At 29.6% G+C, this 22967-nt stretch overlaps 1 long non-coding RNA gene across 1 annotated transcript; it reads left to right on the top strand.

The window, feature by feature from the left end:
* The first annotated feature begins 11641 nt into the window (after positions 1–11641).
* Positions 11642–12239, top strand: LOC105777425 (uncharacterized). The gene is made up of 2 exons (XR_001128281.2): positions 11642–11877; positions 11994–12239. It is a non-coding gene; the product is annotated as an uncharacterized LOC105777425 (long non-coding RNA).
* The last annotated feature ends 10728 nt before the right edge of the window (positions 12240–22967 follow it).

The raw sequence follows: 22967 nt of genomic DNA, 5'->3' as shown, positions 1-22967 counted from the left end.
ATATATTTTAAATTTTGTTAGACCAAAATAAGGAACTTCTAATTTCTATCTAAATAATCAGTTATTATAGGTAGTTATTTAAAAAAGAAGTGAAACTTCTTTTAATATTTTAACCTTATTGTTGTTTATGAGAGTGAATGGTCAATATTATTCTAGATAGAGTTGGGGTTTTATTTCTCAACTTTTTTGGGAGCTCAAGTTGGAGATAAGAGTTTATCGAGCGAAAACGTTTCATTGGATCGGGTCATCTGTTCAGGGGAGAAATCATAAATTTTTTTAAGGGGGCAAAATTAAATTATAATTTTTACGATGGTAAAAATGTAATCTCATTATTTTAATAATCTATATCTTTATAATTTTTAAAAGATTAAATCAAAATTTTGTACTTTTAGGGGGATCGGAGTACAATTTTACCTTTATTAATTTAAATTTTAAAAAATTTTAAAAGGCCTAAATGAAAAACTTTTCATTTTAGGGGAGGGCTGGGGCCCTGCTAGCCTCCCCTAGTTTCGCCCCTGCGTCTATCACCCCGTCTATCACCCCATTGATGTTATTTAAGGCTTGGATTCAAACTATTACCATTGGCAAATGACTACTATTTCCTTTGTATGTGATTGTGCTTTTGATTTGACGAAACACTTTCACTATATGAAATCCACCTTTAACTCGAGTTTTCAACAAAGTCATACGACAACACTAAATTTATTGAATAGTCTATCGATTTCAAATATAACACTTAAAATACTTGTCTCCAAAGAATTAACCCTCCTATGCTTATGTCATAATCTCATATCAAATTTATTGTTGAATAAAACATCAGTTGTAGGATAAAGATACTTTAAGTTAGTTTTAAATTTGAAGTAATTTAGTAAAGTTTTAAACTTGAAGTAATTTAGTAACTCAAGTAACCTTTATGGACGACTGATTTATACATTTATAATAAACTATATTTGCTGACATTGTTATTTTGCTATTGCTTCTTCATCAATCACAAAAATACATCACATTTTGTTAAAACAAAATTTTATTTATTTTGTTTGAAATTGTCAAAAGTTTTTATTGCTAAAAATGTATTCTATATGAAATAAATAATTATTAGGATCATTTATAAAATAATTTATGGTAAGTTTGGACGAATGGTGCGTTTACTTGTGATTAGTGTAAAAATAGCGGTGACAGTGAGATTAAATACTATAACGACATTGTAGTGTAATAAATATAAACTAAACACAGCACACCGTCCATCCAAACCCACATTTAAATTATTTCCATTATTAAAAACAATATTTATATACTTGTTTTTATAACCCAAAAGATAGGGCATGGATATTTTATAAATTTTAGCCATGCGTGACATCTGATTGTATAACTTGTTAAGCTAAAGAGACTTTTTTTATTTTATTGATAAAAATTCTAAATTAAATCTTGGGTATAATTATTTTTAATTTTATACTTTTCCAATTTTAAAAGTTTTTGTCATGACTAAATAATAGTTGTTAAATTTTACTATTTCCAAAATATTATATAGCAAAAATATTATCAAATGTGTATATGTAAAGTTGTTATTTTCACATAATATTCACGAAAGTTAATGGATTTAACAATTATTGTTTGAGTCGGGATTAAAATTTCAAAATTCGAAAAAACATGAAAACTAAACGTGATTCAATTGGAGAATAGGGACTAAACTCACAACTTATGGGACCAATAGTATAATTTGACCTAATGAAGTTAATGGCTACAGTTTAGGTCAAAATTGAAATTTCAAAATTAGAAAAGTATATGAACTACCATTGAACAATTCGAAAAGCACAATGACTATAATTGACCGTATTAAAGTATAATGACTAAATTAATCTACAACTTATGCATGTAAGGGCAAAGCCAAAAATATGTCTGGAGGTGAAATTAAATTATATATTTTATGAGAGCTAAAATACAATTTCACCATTTTAATAGCGTATACATTTATAATTTTTTAAAGACTAAATCAAAATTTTATATTTTTTAGAAATAAAGTGCAATTTTACCATGAGCTAACTTAAAATTTTTATAGATTTTAAAAGATTAAAAATGAGATTTTCTATTTTAGTGAGGTTAGGCCCCTGCCACCACTACTATATATATCTATGATACAAGTATTAATAATAATTCTTTTTAAAAATTAAAATATTATTTATATATATTTTACAGTCCATAATGTGATAGCCCATTTTTGTCCGGGCCCAAGACCAGACAAAAATAAAACCCAATAAAAAGTTCCAGTCCATTTACAGTAAATTCAAACCCAAATCAGACCAACCCGATTCAAACCCAACAGGCCCCCAAAAAAAAACCTAGCCCACAAACTCAACATCTTTCAACTAGGGGAAAACCCTAAGGCGCCGCACGTTTCGGCCCATGCCCCTGCGCCGCACGTGGCCTCCTCACGTGCCCTTCGCACCGTCGCATGCTAGCGCCCCATCCACGCGCATCTGACACTGCTCTGTCACCTGCAAAAGACCACCAAACAAAGCAACAGTAGCAGTAAATGGCAAAAGACAAAGAATAGAAAATCAACGGTTGTAATATGGCTATAAAAGCCAAAATATTCTTGTTGTACATTTTTTTACGCACATTAGAAATCAAAAAAGCAAAACAGAAGTTCGAAAAGGTTGAACCTTTACCGTTTTCTATTCGTTTTTTTCTTTTATTGATCATTTTTTACAACTTCATTTTAATAAAAAGATATAGAAATAATTAAAAAAGAGAAAGATGCGCACCTAGATGTTTGCGTTCCTCCGTCGAGATGCCTGAGGTAGCCATCTCCGATGAAAGGTGGCCGAAAGTCGAAGAGCCTCTGGCTAATTCGGGCATTTTTGCTCGATCATCGGAGGTTTAGACTCTAAAACGGGAGTAAGAGGGTCGTTTTAATCAAAATGGGATATTTTTGGGAATTGACGCCAGATATCTGGCGATCACCGTCAAATCACCGACCAAATGACTATGGTGGACCAGGCGGTGGCATTTGTGGCCGGAAGAGAAGAGAGGGGAGAGAGTGTTGAAAGGGTTCTCTGTTTTTTTAAAGAAGAGTGGAAGAGAATGAATTTTTTTAAAAAAATTGGACTTTTATACACCCCCTGAACGGCGTCGTTTAGAGCTTGCCACCATAGCCTTAAAATGATGTCGTTTCACTACCTGACCCGAAATCGACCCAACCCAGTAGCCAGGATCTGCGCGTCTCAGCTTAGAGGGGCTATTTGCAGATTCAGTCCCTTTTCCTTTCCAGTGTTGCGCAATCGAGTCCGATTGGTTTCTTTCATTTTGGCCCGATGGTTTTTATTCAGGTTTCATTTTAATCTGCATTGAAACGCTGCGTTTTGGGGATGGGGAATATTCTTGATTAGTCCCTCATTCCTGGCGCGCATTCTGTTTCAATCCCCTGGCAACCCTATTTTATTTATTTACGATTTTGACCCCGAATTTTAACCCGATTTCAATTCGATCCACAGCCTGTTTAATTAAATTTTTATGTATTTAAAAAAACAGTTTTATTAAGTATTTCAATTAATATTTATTTATTTACTCACTTTTAATTTTTTGGTCAAATTTACATTAGTTTTTATCTTATTATTTCATTCATTTTTTAAATTGGCTTGTTTATTTTATGTTCGCCATTATTATTGCAATTTTATTTTATTATTTGTTTATTTTTGGTGTTTCAAATCCTTTCGAAGTTTAGATTTGTTCTTATTATGACTTTTGTTGTTATTATTATTGTTACTATTATGTTACTATTTGTATCATTATTCTTATTCGTGCATGTTAATATTAGGATTTGTTTATATCAAAGTCATGCGTGTATATTATTATGCGTATTATGTCGCGATCATGTGGATGCATGTTGTATTATTGTTTAGTAGCCATGTATAGCTCCTTTTATGTATAAAATGATTTCTCTAAAAAAAACATAATAAATTAAATGCGTTTTTTAACTTTTCACTATTCTTTTACCTAAATTCGTAACAAATCTCAAAATAAGGCAATATTTTGCGTTTGGAAATCGAGAAAACGTGCCCTAACGTGCTGGGTTTCGATTTCTCGTTCGACCAAATAGTCAAATATCCTTTTAAAATTTCAAAGTAAGATAATATTTTGCGTTTGGAAAATCGAGGAAACGTGCCCTAACGTGCTGGGTTTTGATTTATCGTTCGACCAAATAGCCAAATATCCTCTTAAATCTCAATCCATGTCATTCGAGTTTTTTTAAGGATCGTATTTTTAAAACTCTTCAAGTTTTTCAATTTTCGACACTAAGACACTAATTAATCAACTAGGTACCAATTTTTGGGCGTTATGAGGGTGCTAATCCTTCCTCGTACGTAACCGACTCCCGAACCTGTTTTTCTGAATTTCGCAGACCAAAAGTATTGTTTTAATAAATCTAAACTGTTTATTAAAAACAACCATTTTTCGAGGTGACCTGATCACACCTCATCAAAAAAGATTGGTAGCGACTCTCGTATTCATTTTCGTTTTCAAAATCCAAGTCGACCCTGTTTTATAAAAAAAAATGGTGTCAACACATAAAATTTAAAATTTTCGAACTTTATTTCTCCTCCTCCTAATAGGGGTGAAATTGAGGGGTTGGTAGGGCCCGACACCCCCTAAAATGGAAAATTATCAATTTAAGTTTTTAAAATTAGTAAAGGTAAAATTATACTTTGACCCCCTAAAAATATAAAAATTGATTTAATCTTTTAAAAATCATAAAATATAGGTTATTTAAATGATGAAATTAAATTTTTACTATTGTAAAAATTACAATTTAATTTCGGCTCCAATTTTTTTTTTCAACCCACCCTCCTAATAATATTGTACTAATAGCAAAATTGACCTTTATAAAATGAGTAATTGTAGCAACAAAGTAATTTTAAGAGAAAGGCAAATGATTTGAGAGAGACTGTTCATAACGTGAAGTCCTCTTCAATCAATCCTTCCTATTTTATTTTTTCTCTATTTAATTGTTTTTTGACATTTTCAATCAATTAATAAATTTTAATAAATAAAGGAAAGTTGTGGGAGGCTCCTTCTAAAATTTTTAGGTAATAAATAATAATATCACATGAAGATTAGATTTTTTTTTAAAAGTCCATTACATATATCTTCTTGTAATTTCAATTAGCTTTTCTATAAAAATTAAAAAATATATAATTTACTTTAATTATTTTTAAAGCATATGTTAGTGCATCATTTTATTAAAAGCTTTTAAAGACTATTTTTATAATTAATTAATATGGTCTATTTATGTTTTACGTTGGATTGATTATTTGTTTATATGAAATTGTAGAGTAAAATTTTAAAACTAAAATATACTCTAAGCAAGATTTTCAAAACCAAACATGTGATCAAATTGATCAGATCACTAGCTTGTATGGTTCAATTGAATAGACCGTTAAAAAAGAAAAAATATTGAAAAAAAACTTAGTTCAATCAGTTTTTAACTCTGTTCAACCAGTTCTACTGGTTTTACGTGTCAATTGGTTTAATACCATGACTCTAAGGCTCTACATTTCGTACATTTGAAATTTAGTCTTTCTACTTTTATTTTCAATAATTTAATCCCTATATTCTTTAGATTTATAAATCTAATTTCAAATAATTTATAACCACATAATATTTTAATTAAAAAGTTAACGATATTAACTATATGAACTAATTAATTACATTATAAAAATATTAAACTAATTAAAAACATTATAAGAATATAAAGATCAAATTATGTTAGAAATTAAAGTACAATGATTAAAACTCAATTTAAACATATTAGAAGGATCAAAATTGAAAATTAACCACTTTTATAAAATGTTAAAAGAAAAATCAAATATGTGACATGTACCAGCATGAGAAAGATACTTTAGACCCTACTTTTAATATATATATATATATAATTATGGAAAAGGCACTGAAAAAGGAGTTCACCAGAGGACTCCTTCAACATAATACAACACCATAATTTGCAAGAAGTTGTATTCAACAGAATTTGTTGTATGTTTAAAACATGAATGTCATTTTTCTTTCAAATTTCAAATTTAATCTGAAAGGACCTTTTATGGTCCATGTTTAGCCATCCAATTAAGTCCAAATTTATTATGAATAATTTAATTATATTATTTAAAAGAAACTTTTTATTTGATAATAAATATGATATAATTGAGGTGTAGGTATAAATTTTGGAAAAATCAAACAAACTTAATTTAATCTTATCCATCAACACTTGTATTCTCAATTTTATAATTCCAACTTTGATTAACGCAACTACTCATGCTCAACATGTTATATATATAATCAAATCATGAATATCATTTTTAAAAAGAAGGGAAAAAAGAGTCATCCAAAATTAATGATAAAAAAAAAAATAGGAGGAAAAAGGCAAGTTCCACATTTTGCTTTCTTTCACGCAACAAAATCAGTGTTCTTATCCTTTTGCTATTATCATCAATTTCCAGAGCTTTAATATTGGTCTTAAGCTTAATGTTAATGATGAAGAATGGCATGCTAATATTGACTTTAAGGAACCACCACCATTGAATCGAATACGTTCCATTCACAATTGAAACATGGTTTGATTCCATGTTACATACAAAACCCAACATCAAGATTTGTTGTTCGTGTTCGATTCTTATTTGTTAATAATTTTAAAATTGTGTTCATCCTTTTTTTTTAATTATGGGTGTTTATATATATTTTTTTAAATTAGATGAATTTGTTTGTAAACATTAAACATTCATAAACAATATTAATGAATAAAAAAGTATACTATAAGTAAATTAAATAAGCACAAAAACTATAATAATATTACTTAAAATAATCGAACAATAAAAGCAAATTTGATTTATTAAATGAGCTTTAAACGAACATAAATAAGATTGTTCATGAATATAAATGAACTGAGCATGCTTTGTTTGTGTTTGGTTCGTTTAAAAAACAGGCTTAAAAATCTTATTCATATTTATTCATGTAACTTGACAAATTAACATAAACAAATAAATTCAAATTGTTTATGAATTGTTTGTCGAACGTTGTATTTATTTATAGCTCTAGTTATATTTAATCATCTCATTTAAAGGGCTTCGTTGATTCAATTGCTTTAACCAAGAAGGATTTGCCCATGGAAAGGCTTGTTCAACTTAAGATTACCATGTGCCCCTCACATGTACATCGAAAAATGAAGTCTCGATGTCAAGTCCCATCAAGGCTCACTCAAAGATTCCTTCTATCACTTTCAATAAAACCTTTCATAATTTTACTACTAACTCCATATGATACTATTAAGTCATGGCTCGACAAAGCTTTCCTTAACTCTACAATCAACCTTAGGGTTAGATCACCTGTACACGAGCCCACTCCTGACTCTTCTTCTATATAAACTACTTCCTCCTCTAAGAAGAGTCTAGCCCTTCTTCACCAACAACTCCATTCAAACTCCCCTTCATCTCTCAAGTCCTCCTTGAACCTCCTCTAATAACTCTTGACAAAATCGCATGAACTACACTCGATCGTTGCTTCCAAGCCCTATATATTATCAACAAATTCATAAATTCTTAAAGTACTACTAAAACTCTCACTGCTAAATTGATTGAGTAAACTCAACTCTTTCATGAGAAATCTTTGAAGTATTCGTGTTTATAAGTTATAACCTTTCTTTGAAGACTTGACTAACCGTTTTTTTTTATTTACTACCTTTAGTCCACTAATTACTTGGATATGGTCTTTGATGATTAATAACTTGTAAGACAAAAGGCATTTAGTCCACTAACTACGGTAGATGGTCTCTATAAGCATGATTAGAATGAAGTGGGATTTATCAAAATCACAAGCTTTTTTTAGGAAAACTAACCTTGTATTGGAATATTTTAGTTGACACCTACTAACCTCCAAATTCAACTCTTTTTCTTTTTGCTATAGTCTTAACACAATGGAATCATTGTGTCCCTCAATTTAATTCAATGGGTTGCAATAATCTCTATTACAATTCATATAAAACCCCAAATATATTTTTCCTAAAAGAAAATTTAAGTGAAGGGAGATTGTTACAAATTCAATTTAAAGCATGTCAAAATTTTCAATTCAACATAAAATTATTTTAGTTGTTTTTTTCCACTATTTTTAGAATGTGATATCCAAAATTCTGATTCTAATTTTAATGTTTATAATCTTTTATTTTATTATACATGTTTAGCATTAATTTTTGGGAGGTTTAATTAAAATTTTAAAAGTTTTGAGGGTTTTAGTAAGAATTTCTAAAAATTTTGGTAAGTATAATTAAAATGTTTAGAGATTTTATGAAAAAAAAAGGAGTCCAATTGAATTTGAAATTTGAAATCTATAGAGTTTAGGGGCTAAATTCCAAATTTGTGAAGACTGCAGGAACCTACAATATATTTTAACCTTGTAAAACTATTACAAGGACAATAGCATAAAGTTTCGGTATATAAGAAATAAAGCATAAACGATACAAATAAAAGAAATCGTAATAAAACTTGACAAATGGCAAGCCATATTGAGAAAAACGCTTGAACCAATATAAAACGTTAAAGAGAACATCACCTACACGAATATAAGTTCTTACATGAGTGTCAAGTTTCATTATCAAATGTCAGCCACCAAGATCAAAAAAAGGCAAACTAGTGCGTTGTAATCGCCGTCGACGATCTTGTTCCTTACGCTACTTTAAGGATATAGAAGATGTTCAATCCATTTGGTGAAGTGTAGACAAAAAGAGTTGATTGAGTCACCTTAGACTTGAGAGAGCATAAATCATCGTTGACTCGAGAAAACCTTTTATAAAAAGAGGAAAAAAAAAACCTTTTAACTTCATTATTATTCCACACCTCATGCACAAAAACAAGACAGCTACAACTTCAAACAATCTCAATCACCATTTTCACCCACACCTCACCATTATCAATTGCAATTCAATAAATATGTGCATTATTTCCCTTATATTTATATGTTGTTAAACAAAGATGTTATGTGTTTTTATATCTTTCATGTTCATTTTATAATTTATGAATACTTTTAATAATATAGTTTTCGAACAAAGTTGCTAAATTTAATAAAAGGTAAGTTGCAATAATACAAAATACATGATTTACCCATTATAACTTACATCTTACTAATAACATTATGAAGTATTGTGATAGTTTTATAGAAGAAGCAAATTAAGAATATGATATTGTAATCTCTAATATATCATAAATATTACTATAATTATATTATAAATCTTATTAAACCCTAAACCCTAATCGTATTATAAACCACACATTTTCATATAACAATTTAATGACTTGTAAAATTAAATAAATTATATATGTTTAAAGAATAAAACCTAAACTAAAATTTAAAATTTATATCTTAAACTCTAAAATTTTAAATCATAATCACTAAATCTTTAAAAACAAAAGTGCAGGACTTGAACTCACAATTCAAAAGTGTACAGACAAATTTGAGTCATCCATCATAATAATAAATTTTTAAAAATTAATTTAATACTTTTAGAAAATTCCAAAAACCCTAAATTTTGTTTAATAATTTCAAACTCTAAATCAAAATTTTTAGAATTAGACTGGTGATTGAATTGGTTAGGCTACCGATTCTTTGGTCCAACCGGTCTAGTCGGTTTGATTAAATAAATCATTAAAATATTTAAAATAAAAATTATTAAAAATAAAAAAAATCTGATTCAATCATTTTTTACCTGGTTCAATGGATCCATACCGGTTCCTAAGTCAATAAATCTTGTGACTTTCTCTAAATTAGTACTCCGATCGATTCTCGATTTGAATAATCAATCTAATTCAATTCAAACATCATTATCATAAACCTTATAAACCCTAAACCCAAAACATAAAACCCTTAAATATACTTTTTAAATTTAATCAAAATCCCAATGGCTGATAAATGTGGGTGAGTATGCATACTATCAACTTATAGTTTTTTGTCCAAAATACTAAACCCTGAATATAAAAATATAAAACAAAAAAAAGTATTCCTATATCTTTATTACAACCAAATTATAAGTGAAAAATTAGTAGTTCATGTGTACCCATCATTCTAGAAAGAGTCATGGTTTCCTTATTTAAACATTGCTTAAAATATATTGAAAATGTGTACTTTCAATAATCACATACAATGGGCTTGAAAATTAAGCCCATTTTATGCAAGAAAAAAAGAGACAAATTAACATAGGCCTAGAAATAGACAATATAGGAATTCTAAATGGGCTTGAATTGAATAATAATTATCCCTTAATGACCCTACAATTTCTAAATATAGTTTTATTTGCTATGTTTAGCCTACCAAGTCATCCTCCTTTCTTGTAATTTAAGTTTCTATCCATTGGGGGAGATCTTTTACATTTTCATTAGTTAAGAAATCCCCTTATATATGCTATAATTATTCTATAAAATTTTCACAAATGGCTCATTAAAAAAATACAAGTGAGATACCGATTGAGTCTTAACTCGATTAGTATAGGCATTAGTACTAATGTAAGAGAATATGGATTCGAGTGCGGGAGAGCACATTATCCTTTTCTGTTTATGGGTTAAAAAGAGACTATGGGTAGTTGTAAATATTATGTAAAAAATAAGCAGATATATAAAACTATAAAAAATATTTAAATTTAATTTAAAAATACATATTTATTCAAACACATTAAAATGTAGTGTAGACAAGAATCCAACATAAAAGGAATTAATTAACATCATTTTTCCAAAGAAATAAGGAAGCCATGCAAATGCAACCAATCAGTTTTTCATTTTGTCAAAAGCTTTCATCATACCTAATAACTAAACACTTCAAGCAACAAAGTAAAAGAAGAAAAGGAAAGGATTAAATTAATGAAAAACTAATTATTTTTGTTTTATTTGTACAAGATATACATAATCAACATGGAATACAAAAATCAATTTAAACAAATATAAATAGTATGGAAATTATGAAAATATAAATTTAAATCTATCTACACTCTTTATATATTACATAGGTTAAATTTTGTTACGTAAGTCGTGGATTTAGTCTTTATACTTTAATTTGATCACTTTAATTTTTGTAATTTTTGGATTTTATATTTGCAGTCCTTACCAAATGCCAAACGGTACTTATTAAATTCATTAAATTTTGCTATTTTTAAAATTTGATGCAGTACCACATGTGTAATGTCATGCTAGCTTGCTATTTTTATATATTTCTCATAAAAAATCAGTTAATGGATATTTCTGCTATTTGTATCAAGATCGAAATTTCAAAATTTGAAAAATATAGGGACTATGAATGATCCAATTGGAGGACACAGACTAAACTATAAACTTTACACATAGTAGAATTTTACCAATCAGATTTAAATGCTAACATTTAGGGTTTAAGGTTTTAATTGAAATTTCAAAATTTAAAAAGAATAGGGACTAAAGTTAACCAATTCAAAGTGTACAAAACTAAATTTTAAGAAATTAAAATATAAATACTAAATCCACAACTTAAGCATAGTACAAGGGACTAATAATGAAATTTAACCTATTAAGAACTATATGACTTCTTTATTTTTAACGAGACGATTGACTAATAATATATGAATTTATACAACCTTTATATATATATATATCATTGAAAGAAGAAAGTAGTAATTGTCCAAAACATTTTTAAAAGTTTGAAAATGGTACCCATCACTACCATATTCTTCTTCTTCCTTGATGTTTTCTGTTTTCTTTACGGTCCTTCAATATCTCACAACTCGTTGTCGGCTACATCAGTGCCCGGATTCAATTTTGTGCATCCTGAATCCTCAAACTTTCAAGTCTTGCTAATTGGGTACTCCCTTTGAAGAATATAATTAAGGTACGTAATTCATCTTCATCTTCAATTATCAATATAAATTCATACTGTGAAAAAAAAGATCATATAATTTGTCACCTTCATGGCTAACATATTGATTTTCTCATGCTTTAACGAAGCCCATTTGCTTTCTCTAAGGTTCAACAATGGCTATTTCTCCTTATACAATGCCTTTATAGCCCATTGTGAAGTGGATTCGAAGTGAATGTCTGATACAGTATACCCTATGTTTGTAATGTTTTTCATATATGTGTGAGTATTTGAAAGACTATACATTTTGTATCCGTGTTGGAATATACGAATGTAAATATCAGTACTTTTTGATAAAATAAAAAAATTCAAAAAAATAAGCGGGTTGAGTATTAGCTCGATTAGCATGGACATTGTTGACAATGTAGGAGGATGTAGGTTCGAGTGTGCTGAATTGCATTATCTTTCAATTTATGGGTTAGGGAGGTTATAGGTAGTTTTAGATATTGTGTAAAAAAAAAAAAGACATGATCAGACCCTAGAATGAGATTATTTCACCTGTATCTAAATATATATTGGATAAAAATATACTGTTAATAATATTCTATTTTGTCAATTTGGTAATAATAATAATTATTATAGTATTTAACGTTTCAACCTTTAAATTTTAATCAAATTATTTTTCTTTTCAATGAAAAGCTTGATCAACTTATTGAAATTTTAATGTCATTGATGTGGTAGCTCGTGTCACAATTCATATGTATTTTATTGCAGACGTAGATATTTAAAAAGAATATAAATTCTTTTTTTTAAATCTTTGAGTTTTATGAAGCAAACATAAAATGTCACGTGGGTTATCACATTAGTGTCATTAGAATTTTAATGGTCTAGTTAGCTTTTCATTAAAAAAGGATTTTGATTAATAAAATTTAAGGACTAAAATAAAAAAAGCAAAATTAAATGACAAAAGGATATATGGTAGGGACTAAATTTATTATTAAACCTTGTTTATATTTATAAACTCCTTTCCTCATGTAAACTTAGTTTAGAAATTTCAAGTGTGTGATATATATAATACTAAATTGACGACAAAGGAATATTGCTTAGAGTGTAATAAAACAAATGGATTAAGAAAAATTGAGGAAAATGTTAATTCATAATATAATATTAAAGGAATATTACTTATTGAGTGTAATAAAATTTGATATATATATTGAGCAAAATTGAGTAAAATTTCATTTGACAACTTTACTACATATAAATTTGTCTTTCAACTATACTTAATTAAAGTTCAATAGCCCTATTTTAGGTAAATTTGTTTGCCATGGACTCTATACCAACTGGGTCATGGAATTTTATTGATATTTTTTCCTTTCACTTTAACTTGTAAGTAGAAGGAAGTAAAATTTGATTCGATTTAAAAAAATAATTCGAATTTCAAGTTAATCGAATCAAGTTATTCGAATTTTTTGAGTCAACTCAAATAAGTAATTTGAGTTTCGAGTTCGAGTCAAATTGAATTTTAAAATTCGAATAACATATTATTATAAATACCGTTTTGGTCCCTGTCAATTTTGAAAATGAATAAATGGATCTCTCTCAAAATAATTTTCAAAAATTCAAAATATTTATGAAAATTCCAAATTTTATATTTTTCAAAAATTATAATATTTTTAAAGAATATATAAAGAAAGTTAAAATTTTAAAATGTTCTAAAATAATAATTTTGGGACCTAATAATAAGTTAATTAAAGATTCAAGTTTATCCTATTAATTTTTTTTCTTATTTTGCTTTGAAAAGTATGGTTTCAAATTTAGATGCTCTAGCGTGAAATAAGTTATATTATAACAAGATTTTAATTTGACATGTTTAATTTTTAATTTAACTAGAACAATTTTACTCAATTTGATTCTATTCGACTCGACTTGATTCGAAAGATTTCAAATTAAGTTAGAGTCATATTTACTTGTGAGTTTCATTGGCCATTAAATCATATATGATGTACATGTAATATATTAAATAAGATACTAATGAATTTGACCCAATAAACAATTTTAACCGATTTTAATGAAATAATTTTGCTTCCAATGCGTCCCTTTCCAAAAGTTTCAAATTAATTTATTCCATAATCTGATAAGGAATTAATCAATCAAAATTCCCTATTTGATTCATAAAAGCAGAGGGTAAATAAGAAGAAACTGAGGTTCATAGAAAGCAAAGCAAAGGCATCGATGAATCATTATCATCCTGAACCAATACTGAGTTTTATCTTCCCAAAAATAAATGAGCAACATCATGTCACACACAGTGATAAATGTTGCATGCAAATAACAGATCACTTGGTTGGTATAGGAGGAACAATATCTATTTATTAACAGATAAGTATTCTAACTCATGGTTGGAGTTAGTAAGAGCATTTCTTAGCGCTAAAGAAATGGTTAAGAGTGAGACTACCTTGCGGAAACCTATACTAGCTTTGCCATGTTCTCCTTCTGTTGCACTGTGAGCTGAGTGCCAGATTAAGGAACCAATTCAGCCTGAAAAGACTCACAAGACAGAATCCGTAAGTACAGATAAAAGCTTGAACTTTAAAGCAAAAATCAACATTCAATGTTGGCTTCAATCGAGCTGGTCACTTACAGGTGTGAGCCAGTGCCCTGCTTACTATCATTTTTTGGTTTAAAATGGAAGACTTGAAGTAGGTGTCAGATCAGAAGGGGGCGATTTTTTGAGTTTGGAGCTAGGTGCATACAATAAGTGGCAGTAGCCAACCGGTCTTGACTGTACAAGCCCAACTTTTATGCCCGGGCCCATTACCAAAATACCCTAAACAATCCTAGCCCAAACTAAACCTATCCAAATAACCTATTACAAACCCAGCAGACCCAATACCCCAGGCCCAAAATAACCCTTGCCCAGAAACCCAAATGGAGCCCAAATCAGCAAAGAAACCCTAGGTGCACCGCACCTAGGTCTACTGACTGCTGCCACCGACCCACCGCCATCGTCACATCACTGCCACACCATTGAGTACCTGCAAACAATAAAGGAAAAGAGCAGAATAACAAAAAATAGGCTATAAAAGCCGAAGCAAATGTAATAGTACGGAGTTTTTTTTTTCTTTTTTACAGATCGAAAATAAAGAAAAGAGGAACATTTGAGAAAAGAACAAAAATCGTTTCAAAAGTGGTTGCTTTTTTTTCTTCTTTTTTTTCGCTATTATTTATTTTATTTTATTTTCTTTTCTTATTTCGAAATAACAAACAAAGGAAGAAAGAGTTTTTACCTCGGTTCGCCGTCGCCGGAGGAGTACATGGGGCCAAGGTAGTGCGGCGGAAGAAAAAAAGGAAACTTTTCAGCTTCCCACCATCGTGTATAGCGGCGCGGTGACGGCAATCGGCGGCTTGCGCGACGTCCGATGGCCGGATTTTGGGCCAGTGCCCGAAGGGACAGAGGGCTTGAGAGGTTTTTTTTGTTGTTTTTTTCTAGAGGAGGGAAAGAAATTAATTTTTTGGAAATTTTTTGGCTTAAATAGTCGAACAAAACGACGCTGTTTTGGTCGGTGTCCTTAAGCCCCAAAACGACGTCGTTTTGAGCCATCCGACCTGACCAGACCCGAATCGCCTAGGATCCGCGCGTTTTTGGACAAAAGGGGCTATTTGTGTCCCTAGTCCTTCTGCTTTTGAGGCTGGTTACAATTGGGTCCTATTTTCTTTTTTTAATTTTTGCCACAAATTTTTATTTTTTTTAATTTGCTCCTTAGACCGTTTTAAAAGAGAAAACACCTGGAACAGTGTCGTTTTGAAATTGGGAATAATTTCTCATTTGGTCCCCCTCCTTTCACGCGCGTTACAATTTAATCATTTTCTTTGTTTCCATTTTCAATTTCGTCCCTAAATTTCTGTTTGTTTTTAATTTAATCATTTTCTATTGTTATTTTATTATTATTAAACTAATTAGGTTACTATTATTATTATTATTATTATTATTATTAGTAGTAGTAGTAGTAGTATTATCATTAATATTACTGTTATTATCATTACATTTCCATTTAGATTTACTTATGTAAATATAAATATATGTCTCATTATATTATTATTATTATTGTATAATTACTTATATATTTTTATGTACTTTATAATTTTAATATACATATATAGATATACATACTTATATGTCTTTATATATCTTTTATAATTTTATTCATTTTATTTATTTATTTACGCTTTCATTATTATTTTAAAAGAATGTTTCATTTCATTTTTTATTTTGTATGCTATTGGTTTGTCCCTTTATTTATCTTATTTTCATTAATATCGCTCCTATTATTTTTACATCATCGTATTTATTATTGTTTTGTTATGTATATCAACAATATAATTTGTTTTCGCGTTTTTATTACGACGTCGTGTTTCATTTTACTCAATATATCAAAATTTATTTTAAATAAATAGCATTTCGTATTTTGAGATTCGTAAAAATCGTACCCTAACTTACGGGGTTTCGATTTTCTTGATAAATCCAAGTACACGAATAATTTCAAACAAAGTTTTTAATGTTCTCGGGAATTAACAAAAGATCGTGTTCTAACTCACGGGGCATGATCTCTTTCCTAAACTCGAGATAATCAAATATCTTTCAAAATAAGTAAATTTTTTTGGCATTTATTCTCGTATCGAGAATTTAAGGCATTGTGTCCTAACTTACGGGACGTAATTCTTTTTCTCGATTAACGTGAAATAGGCCCACTTCTCGAAAATTTTTAGCATTTCAACAAAGGATCATGTTTCGAATCTTTTCAAATTTTCAATCTTCGACACTAAGACATTAATTAATCAACTAGGTACCAATTTTTGAGCGTTACGAGGGTGCTAACCCTTCCTCGTATGTAACTGACTCCCGAACCCGTTTTTTGAATTTCGTGGACTAAAATCGTTGTTTTAATAAAACCAAATCGTTTATTAAATAATGTATGATCAGTATATGCATAACAAGTACATGTGGCATTCTTTCCTAAACTACATGACATGCTATGGAAATTTTATACTTTTCACATTCATTTATTCATAAAATCAACAATTTTGATTCTCCACAGTTTTTCTTTCTAAGGGAAAAATAGAAAAAGTGAATGTGAACCGTGCACCAGGTAAGGTCCCAAGAAAAGGAGGGGAGTTGTACTTGACTACTTAAAATTTAAACCTTTCCTTGCAAGATCTAGTCCTAGACATGCACCTTCTCATTACCATACTTCTTAAAGTAATCGAATAACCTAAAGAAGTGAATGGAACAATACAACACATGTATTTTCTCATTACCTTACTTCTTGTCTTTAATTGATCAACTGTGGATCATCTCATACATATATATCATAATTATATTATTAAAAATTATTAAATAAATATATAATGAGATGGAAAATTAAATAAAATTGTTAGCCAAGATTTCCATGGTTTTATTTCCAAAAATAAATGAAAACCAAAATTAAATAGTTTTTCACCACAAGACATTCTGATTTGCCGTAATTCATTGTAGCTGAATAACTTAGTTTTCGTATTTAAGGAGCTTGAATACGAGCAATTCTATTATGCTTTAGTTAGTTTTTCTATTTTAGCTTTAATTCAATAAAAAGTGTAAATTGATTTATTTAATGACCTTAGGGGCCGGATGAGGCCTAAATGTAGGTTAACGTACCTAGTGAGTGTGCAAGACACCATTCAAAGTGATAAGAGCTCAAGGTTGGTCACCAAGTTGTCACACAGGAGTCCAACGTTGCAACATAGGGAGCTGAATACAAGAATTCTAAGATTGTCTTTGGTGTCATGACACAACCAGAGGATATCACGACACACCCTTGAAGTTGAAACTGAGCCAAGGAAAACTACCTTCACTATCACGACATAGGCACTAGGTGTTGTGACATTGTCCTTGTATGTGAAAGATTACGAGTTGAGGGCGTTTTGGTCCACACAACATATTTTTATGTAAAAATGTCAGCCGACCTCGAGTTAAGGATGATGACCAACCCTAACTCTAAAAATAGACACATTAGACACTTGTTTAGGGAAATTTTTCATAATTTAAAATTTTCCTTGTAATTTAGTTTTCACTTTTAAGTGTCTTTTAGGTTTTAGATTTATTTTCAATTGTTTTGTTCATGTTCAACGGAGAATCTGATTTGTGGATTCAGCCAACTTTTTGTGGATTTCTACGCTTCAAATCAATTAATACAATCAGTATTCTCTTAAACCTTATTCTTGATTTATTCTCCTGTTTATCTTATTTATGAAGGCTTTATTGTTTATGGAATTTATGAGGAACTAATCCTCTTATGGGGGATTAGTAAGTAGAGGTGTGATTAATTAATGAATGTAGGGTTTTCTTAATAGATCAACTGTTTGGGAAAGAAAGAACTTAAACCCTAGGCCTGACAACTCTAGGAAGTAATTTAGGTGGGAATTAACCCAAAATTGGTATTCTTTGTCTGCGAACCATTTATCCCTAATTTGGTCTGGACTGTGAGGTCGAGAGATAAGTAGTTCTTGTGGACTCGTTAGTTTAGTGGAAGATCGAGAGATTCTGCTAGGGTAACAACTAGTTGATTGAATAGAAACCCGAAATATGAATCAGTTATGACCATCGAAGCGAGCTAATCACCCATGGTTAGATTTGGTTGAGTTTAGATGTTGGTTTTTTGAAGTTCATTTTATTTATGTGATTTTTATACTTTATTATAAAAACCTAAAATTATTTATTTATGTTCAATCGTAATATAATTTATTTAAAGTACTAATTAGCTCTATTTGTGTTTAGGTTAACATTGATTTAGTACTGGCCTCCCTTGGGTATGATCCTTGAAGTACTTACCGACTCTGTTATAACTATATTACAACCTGACTCGTATACTTGCAGACACCGCCTCTTTATCATATATTTAGTTGTAGTATTCACACTCTGGACATTAGTACGTCTGGAGGCGATCACATTTCTTGTATCTTCGACCGCCATTGCTCAATCTTTTCCTCGTTATGGACTCCTTTTTGGAAAAGTTAAATTTATATCCTGTGTCTATTTTTGGCTCACAAGAATTCTATAAATAAAAAATAATCCTAAGTAGAGGTGATACCCTACGGTCTATTTCCTAATAACAACATTGGCAAAAAATAATAATTATATAACAAATATATAATATTGCATTCATTCACATACATCCCCTAAACATGCGAATAATTACAATAATGCCACATATTATCAAATATTAATCAAACAAGATGAAAAGAAAGATTCGGTCTCAGTTTACATCATAAACAAAACACAACCTGGCTCTTGATACCAATTGTTGGAAAAGAAACCAATTTGAAAATGGTTTTCTTGCACAGCAAAAAATTAAAATTTTGAAAACTAATCCGGTTTATGATATTTATAGCAATAAATCCTAACCAAATTCATATCTATGTTTTCGACTTAGAGGACGTTCGTTGTTTCCTACTTTGAACCAAATGATCTTCTCTGCTATTCTCATAGCATGAATTATTTTGAGTGGGGGCTCGAACCAATTGAATCGAAACACAGAATTAGAAAAAAGTTTTCTCTCCTTTTGGGGTGAAAACGAAAATTCACTCTTCTTAATAAAAATTGATAGAATTCTTATTTTGGAAAAATATATGTAACAGTTAAGAATAAATTCTCTATTTTTCAATGGAATAACAATCTCTCAAAGTTATGTTAATAGCTCTATTGGTGCCATCTATTTATAGGAAGAGAAGTTAGAACTTTTGTTAAGTTATAGTGGTTTATTTCAAATAAAAAACAATATCCTACTTAGAATAGGACTAGGGTGGACGACACACCCTATTATTCCTACTTGGGTTGCCGCCCCCTTAATGTCCATGAGGGGTTTTTGGGCCTCTCTCACATCGGGTCAAATTACGAGTACTTCTTGGGCCTTTTTGACCTATTACTTTGTAATGTGATCCAACTTGATTCAGTTTTTCTATTTCCTAAAATAAACTTTAATATTTTTATATAAAATAATTTTCTTATCACTAATTTACCCTAAAAAAATATTGGTGATTTTACCCCTAGTAAAAATTTGACGATTTCCTCCTAGTAAAAGTTCAAGAAAATATGTTCAATATTTTACAACTCAATATGTTTGCTATGACGATTTTGCCCCATATTTTCCACATGTGGTGGTTTGTTTCATTTTCCTCATTTTTTTTGTTGTCAGTTATTACTGTTGTTTTTATGGCCAACTTATTATTGTTTCCAGCATCTAAATGTCATCCCACTACTATCAAAAATCCTTTCTTGTGCCGATCTTAAACCAATCCCTTTATTACCGTCATTGGAGGTTTTGCCACCCTTGGAGCATAATTGTTTTGGATTTTTTTGCCTTCTTTTGTCGCCCCTTATAGTAGTGTTTTCTTGAATATTTCTCTGTTTAAAACAACCCTTAACATTTCAAATTAAGGGGGTATTCGTTCTTTCTCATTCGACAACTCAGATCTAGTTAATGGAAAGCTATCAAATCTAAACGCTCGAATCAACAGTGACAATAAACCTAATTCGCATTTTTATTTAGTAGTGAAATAGTATAAGCTCGGTTTTAAGTCGTGGGAAATTGTAAATTTATAATTGGAGTTGCAGACTTTCGTAATTTAGGTGTGGGACTAGTTCAATGTGAATTGTGTATGTGAGTACTTCTTGTTTGTTTTGGCCGAATGATGATGTATGTTTGAGAGTTGTTCGATTGATGCTTATGTTTGGTGTGTGGTCAAATTGTGTGTGTACCTTTCAAGGGGAAATGAAATGCATGTATATTTCTTTTTTATGCATGTCGAATGTGAAGGCGGATCTTAGCTTTGTGTGTACTATTTGTAATTGATATTATGTGTTAATAATTAATAAACTAAGCTTGTTGGTTTGGGCATGACCGAATGGCCTAAAGTCAAATTAGGGACATGTTGAGCAAGGTACATATCAAGTAATTTGGTCGAATGTTATAGACCCTATTTAGGATCACCTGAATGCAAAAATGTCACATGTGATTGTTGGATGGTTTGCCTTTGTTAAGGTTGAATATTTGTATGTTTGTGACATGCACTATTTTGTATACTATGAAAATTGTTATTATTCATTAGTTACATGTATAACATGTGACTCTTTGTGACACTTCTTGAATTGCATATTAAGTATGCTCTGACTATATTGTGCATTATTTGTTTGTCACATACCATTGATACCACTGATTAATGGACTGAAAGTGTCCAAGTCATATAGTGAAACTGTTTTCAAAAGCATGATAAACATACCATTGTTTTGCACAGTAACTATTTTTGTCGTGCATGATTTTGTTTTATTCATGGCATATCATATATCATTGTATGGAAATTGGGATTGATGGGTGATGAATGAGTTCTGTGGAGTTTTAACGGCATTTAAAGTTCGCAATATTATTTGCAGTGCACTACATAAGAGTATTGCAGGGGGTATTGGATATTGGTGGCTTGACCACAACATTGGTAGCATTGTCTGCACCTTATTGGCAATTTTTATCTGCAACTACATTATGCATTCACAACCTATTGGTAGCGTATTAACCTGCAAGCATTGGTGGTTTGCCCACAAAATTATCGACAGCTCGTCTGCAATATCTTATTGGTTGTTTACTGTAATTATATTGACAGTTTATCTGTATTTCTAGGGCCTCGTCCACATTATCAACAGCTTGTCTGCAATCTATTATTGGCGGTTTACCTCAATTGTATTGGCAGTTTATCTGTATTTCTGGTGGCTCGTCCGCATTATTGGCAACTTGTCTACAAAATGTTATTGGTGGTTTATCCACACTGAGCTACGACTCCTAATTGTTTTGGTGATTCGGTATACGGGTTCTGGGGAACTCATGGTGTGTAGCTGTAATGACCCAAAATTCACGGGCATAAAAAAAGTACATTATCGGGCCTCTATCTTAGCAAAATGAGTTTGTAAATAATTATTAGAAATATTTATGAGTCTAGCAGTAAGCTTAATTAGGTTTTAATTAAGTGAATTTAGCTTAATTAAGGGTAATTAAGAAAAAATAAATTGAATAAATGGTAAAAGTTTAATTATTGATTAAAAGAAAATAATAGGGCTAAATAGGAATTAAGCCTATTCCATTAAATGAGGCAAAAATATTATATTTTTATGTTAATTAATTATAAAATATATTATTATTTATTCAAATTGTAATTTACATTAATTATATTATTATATTATGGAATAAATTAAAATTAAGACAAGTGTATGGTGATAAGATGATACAAGTGTAATAATATATATACACTTGTATTATAATTATTATTTACTTAAAATTTAAGTAAAAGATATTTATTAATTAAATAATTATATTATAAGATTTTTGTATGATAAATAAATAAAAGAAAGACAAATGGATGGTCATGATAAAAGACAAGTGTAAAATATGTGTGTGTACAAATGTAATATAAATATTTGTTATTAATTAGATATTTATTATTATTATTAATTAGTATATATATAAGAAATGAAAGAAATGAAAAAGAAAGAATAGCAGAGGTCATTTCGAAACAAAACAGGAAAATGAAAATAAAAAAGGTAAAACTGAGGGTTTAAGGTTTAAAGCTTTGATTGGTAAGTCGATTAAGCCCTTTTTACTTAATTTTGATGTTTTAGAAGCTTTAAAACAAATTTTTGTTGAAATTAAGTTGAGGTTTTGGAAGTTCATAGGTTTTTAAGCATGGTTCATGTTGGATAAATTGTTGAATTAGAGATTTAATTGAATGAATTTCAAGTTAGGATTGATAAATGGATTAAATTGTAAAAGAAGCTATAAGTTTTGTGATTAAGGGATTAAATTGAAAGAAATTTTAAATTATGGTTTTATTATGAACACTTGATAGTTAGATTGAATTTGATAGGAATTTGAATAAGAATGAAGTATGAATTAAGTTAGTAAAGTGAATGAGTTAATTAGGACCTAATTGAAAATAAGGTGTAAATTGAATAGAAATTCAATTATTTGTTATAATTAGTGTTGTAATTAATGGTATAATTATTTTAATTTTCGTAGCTAACAAAGAACCCGAAGCATTGGCATCGA

Source organism: Gossypium raimondii, chromosome 10 (genome assembly GCF_025698545.1).
Source record: "Gossypium raimondii isolate GPD5lz chromosome 10, ASM2569854v1, whole genome shotgun sequence".
Taxonomy (NCBI): Eukaryota; Viridiplantae; Streptophyta; class Magnoliopsida; order Malvales; family Malvaceae; genus Gossypium; species Gossypium raimondii.
Note: the sequence above shows the minus strand (reverse complement) of the source record. Positions and strands in the feature narration are given on the sequence as shown.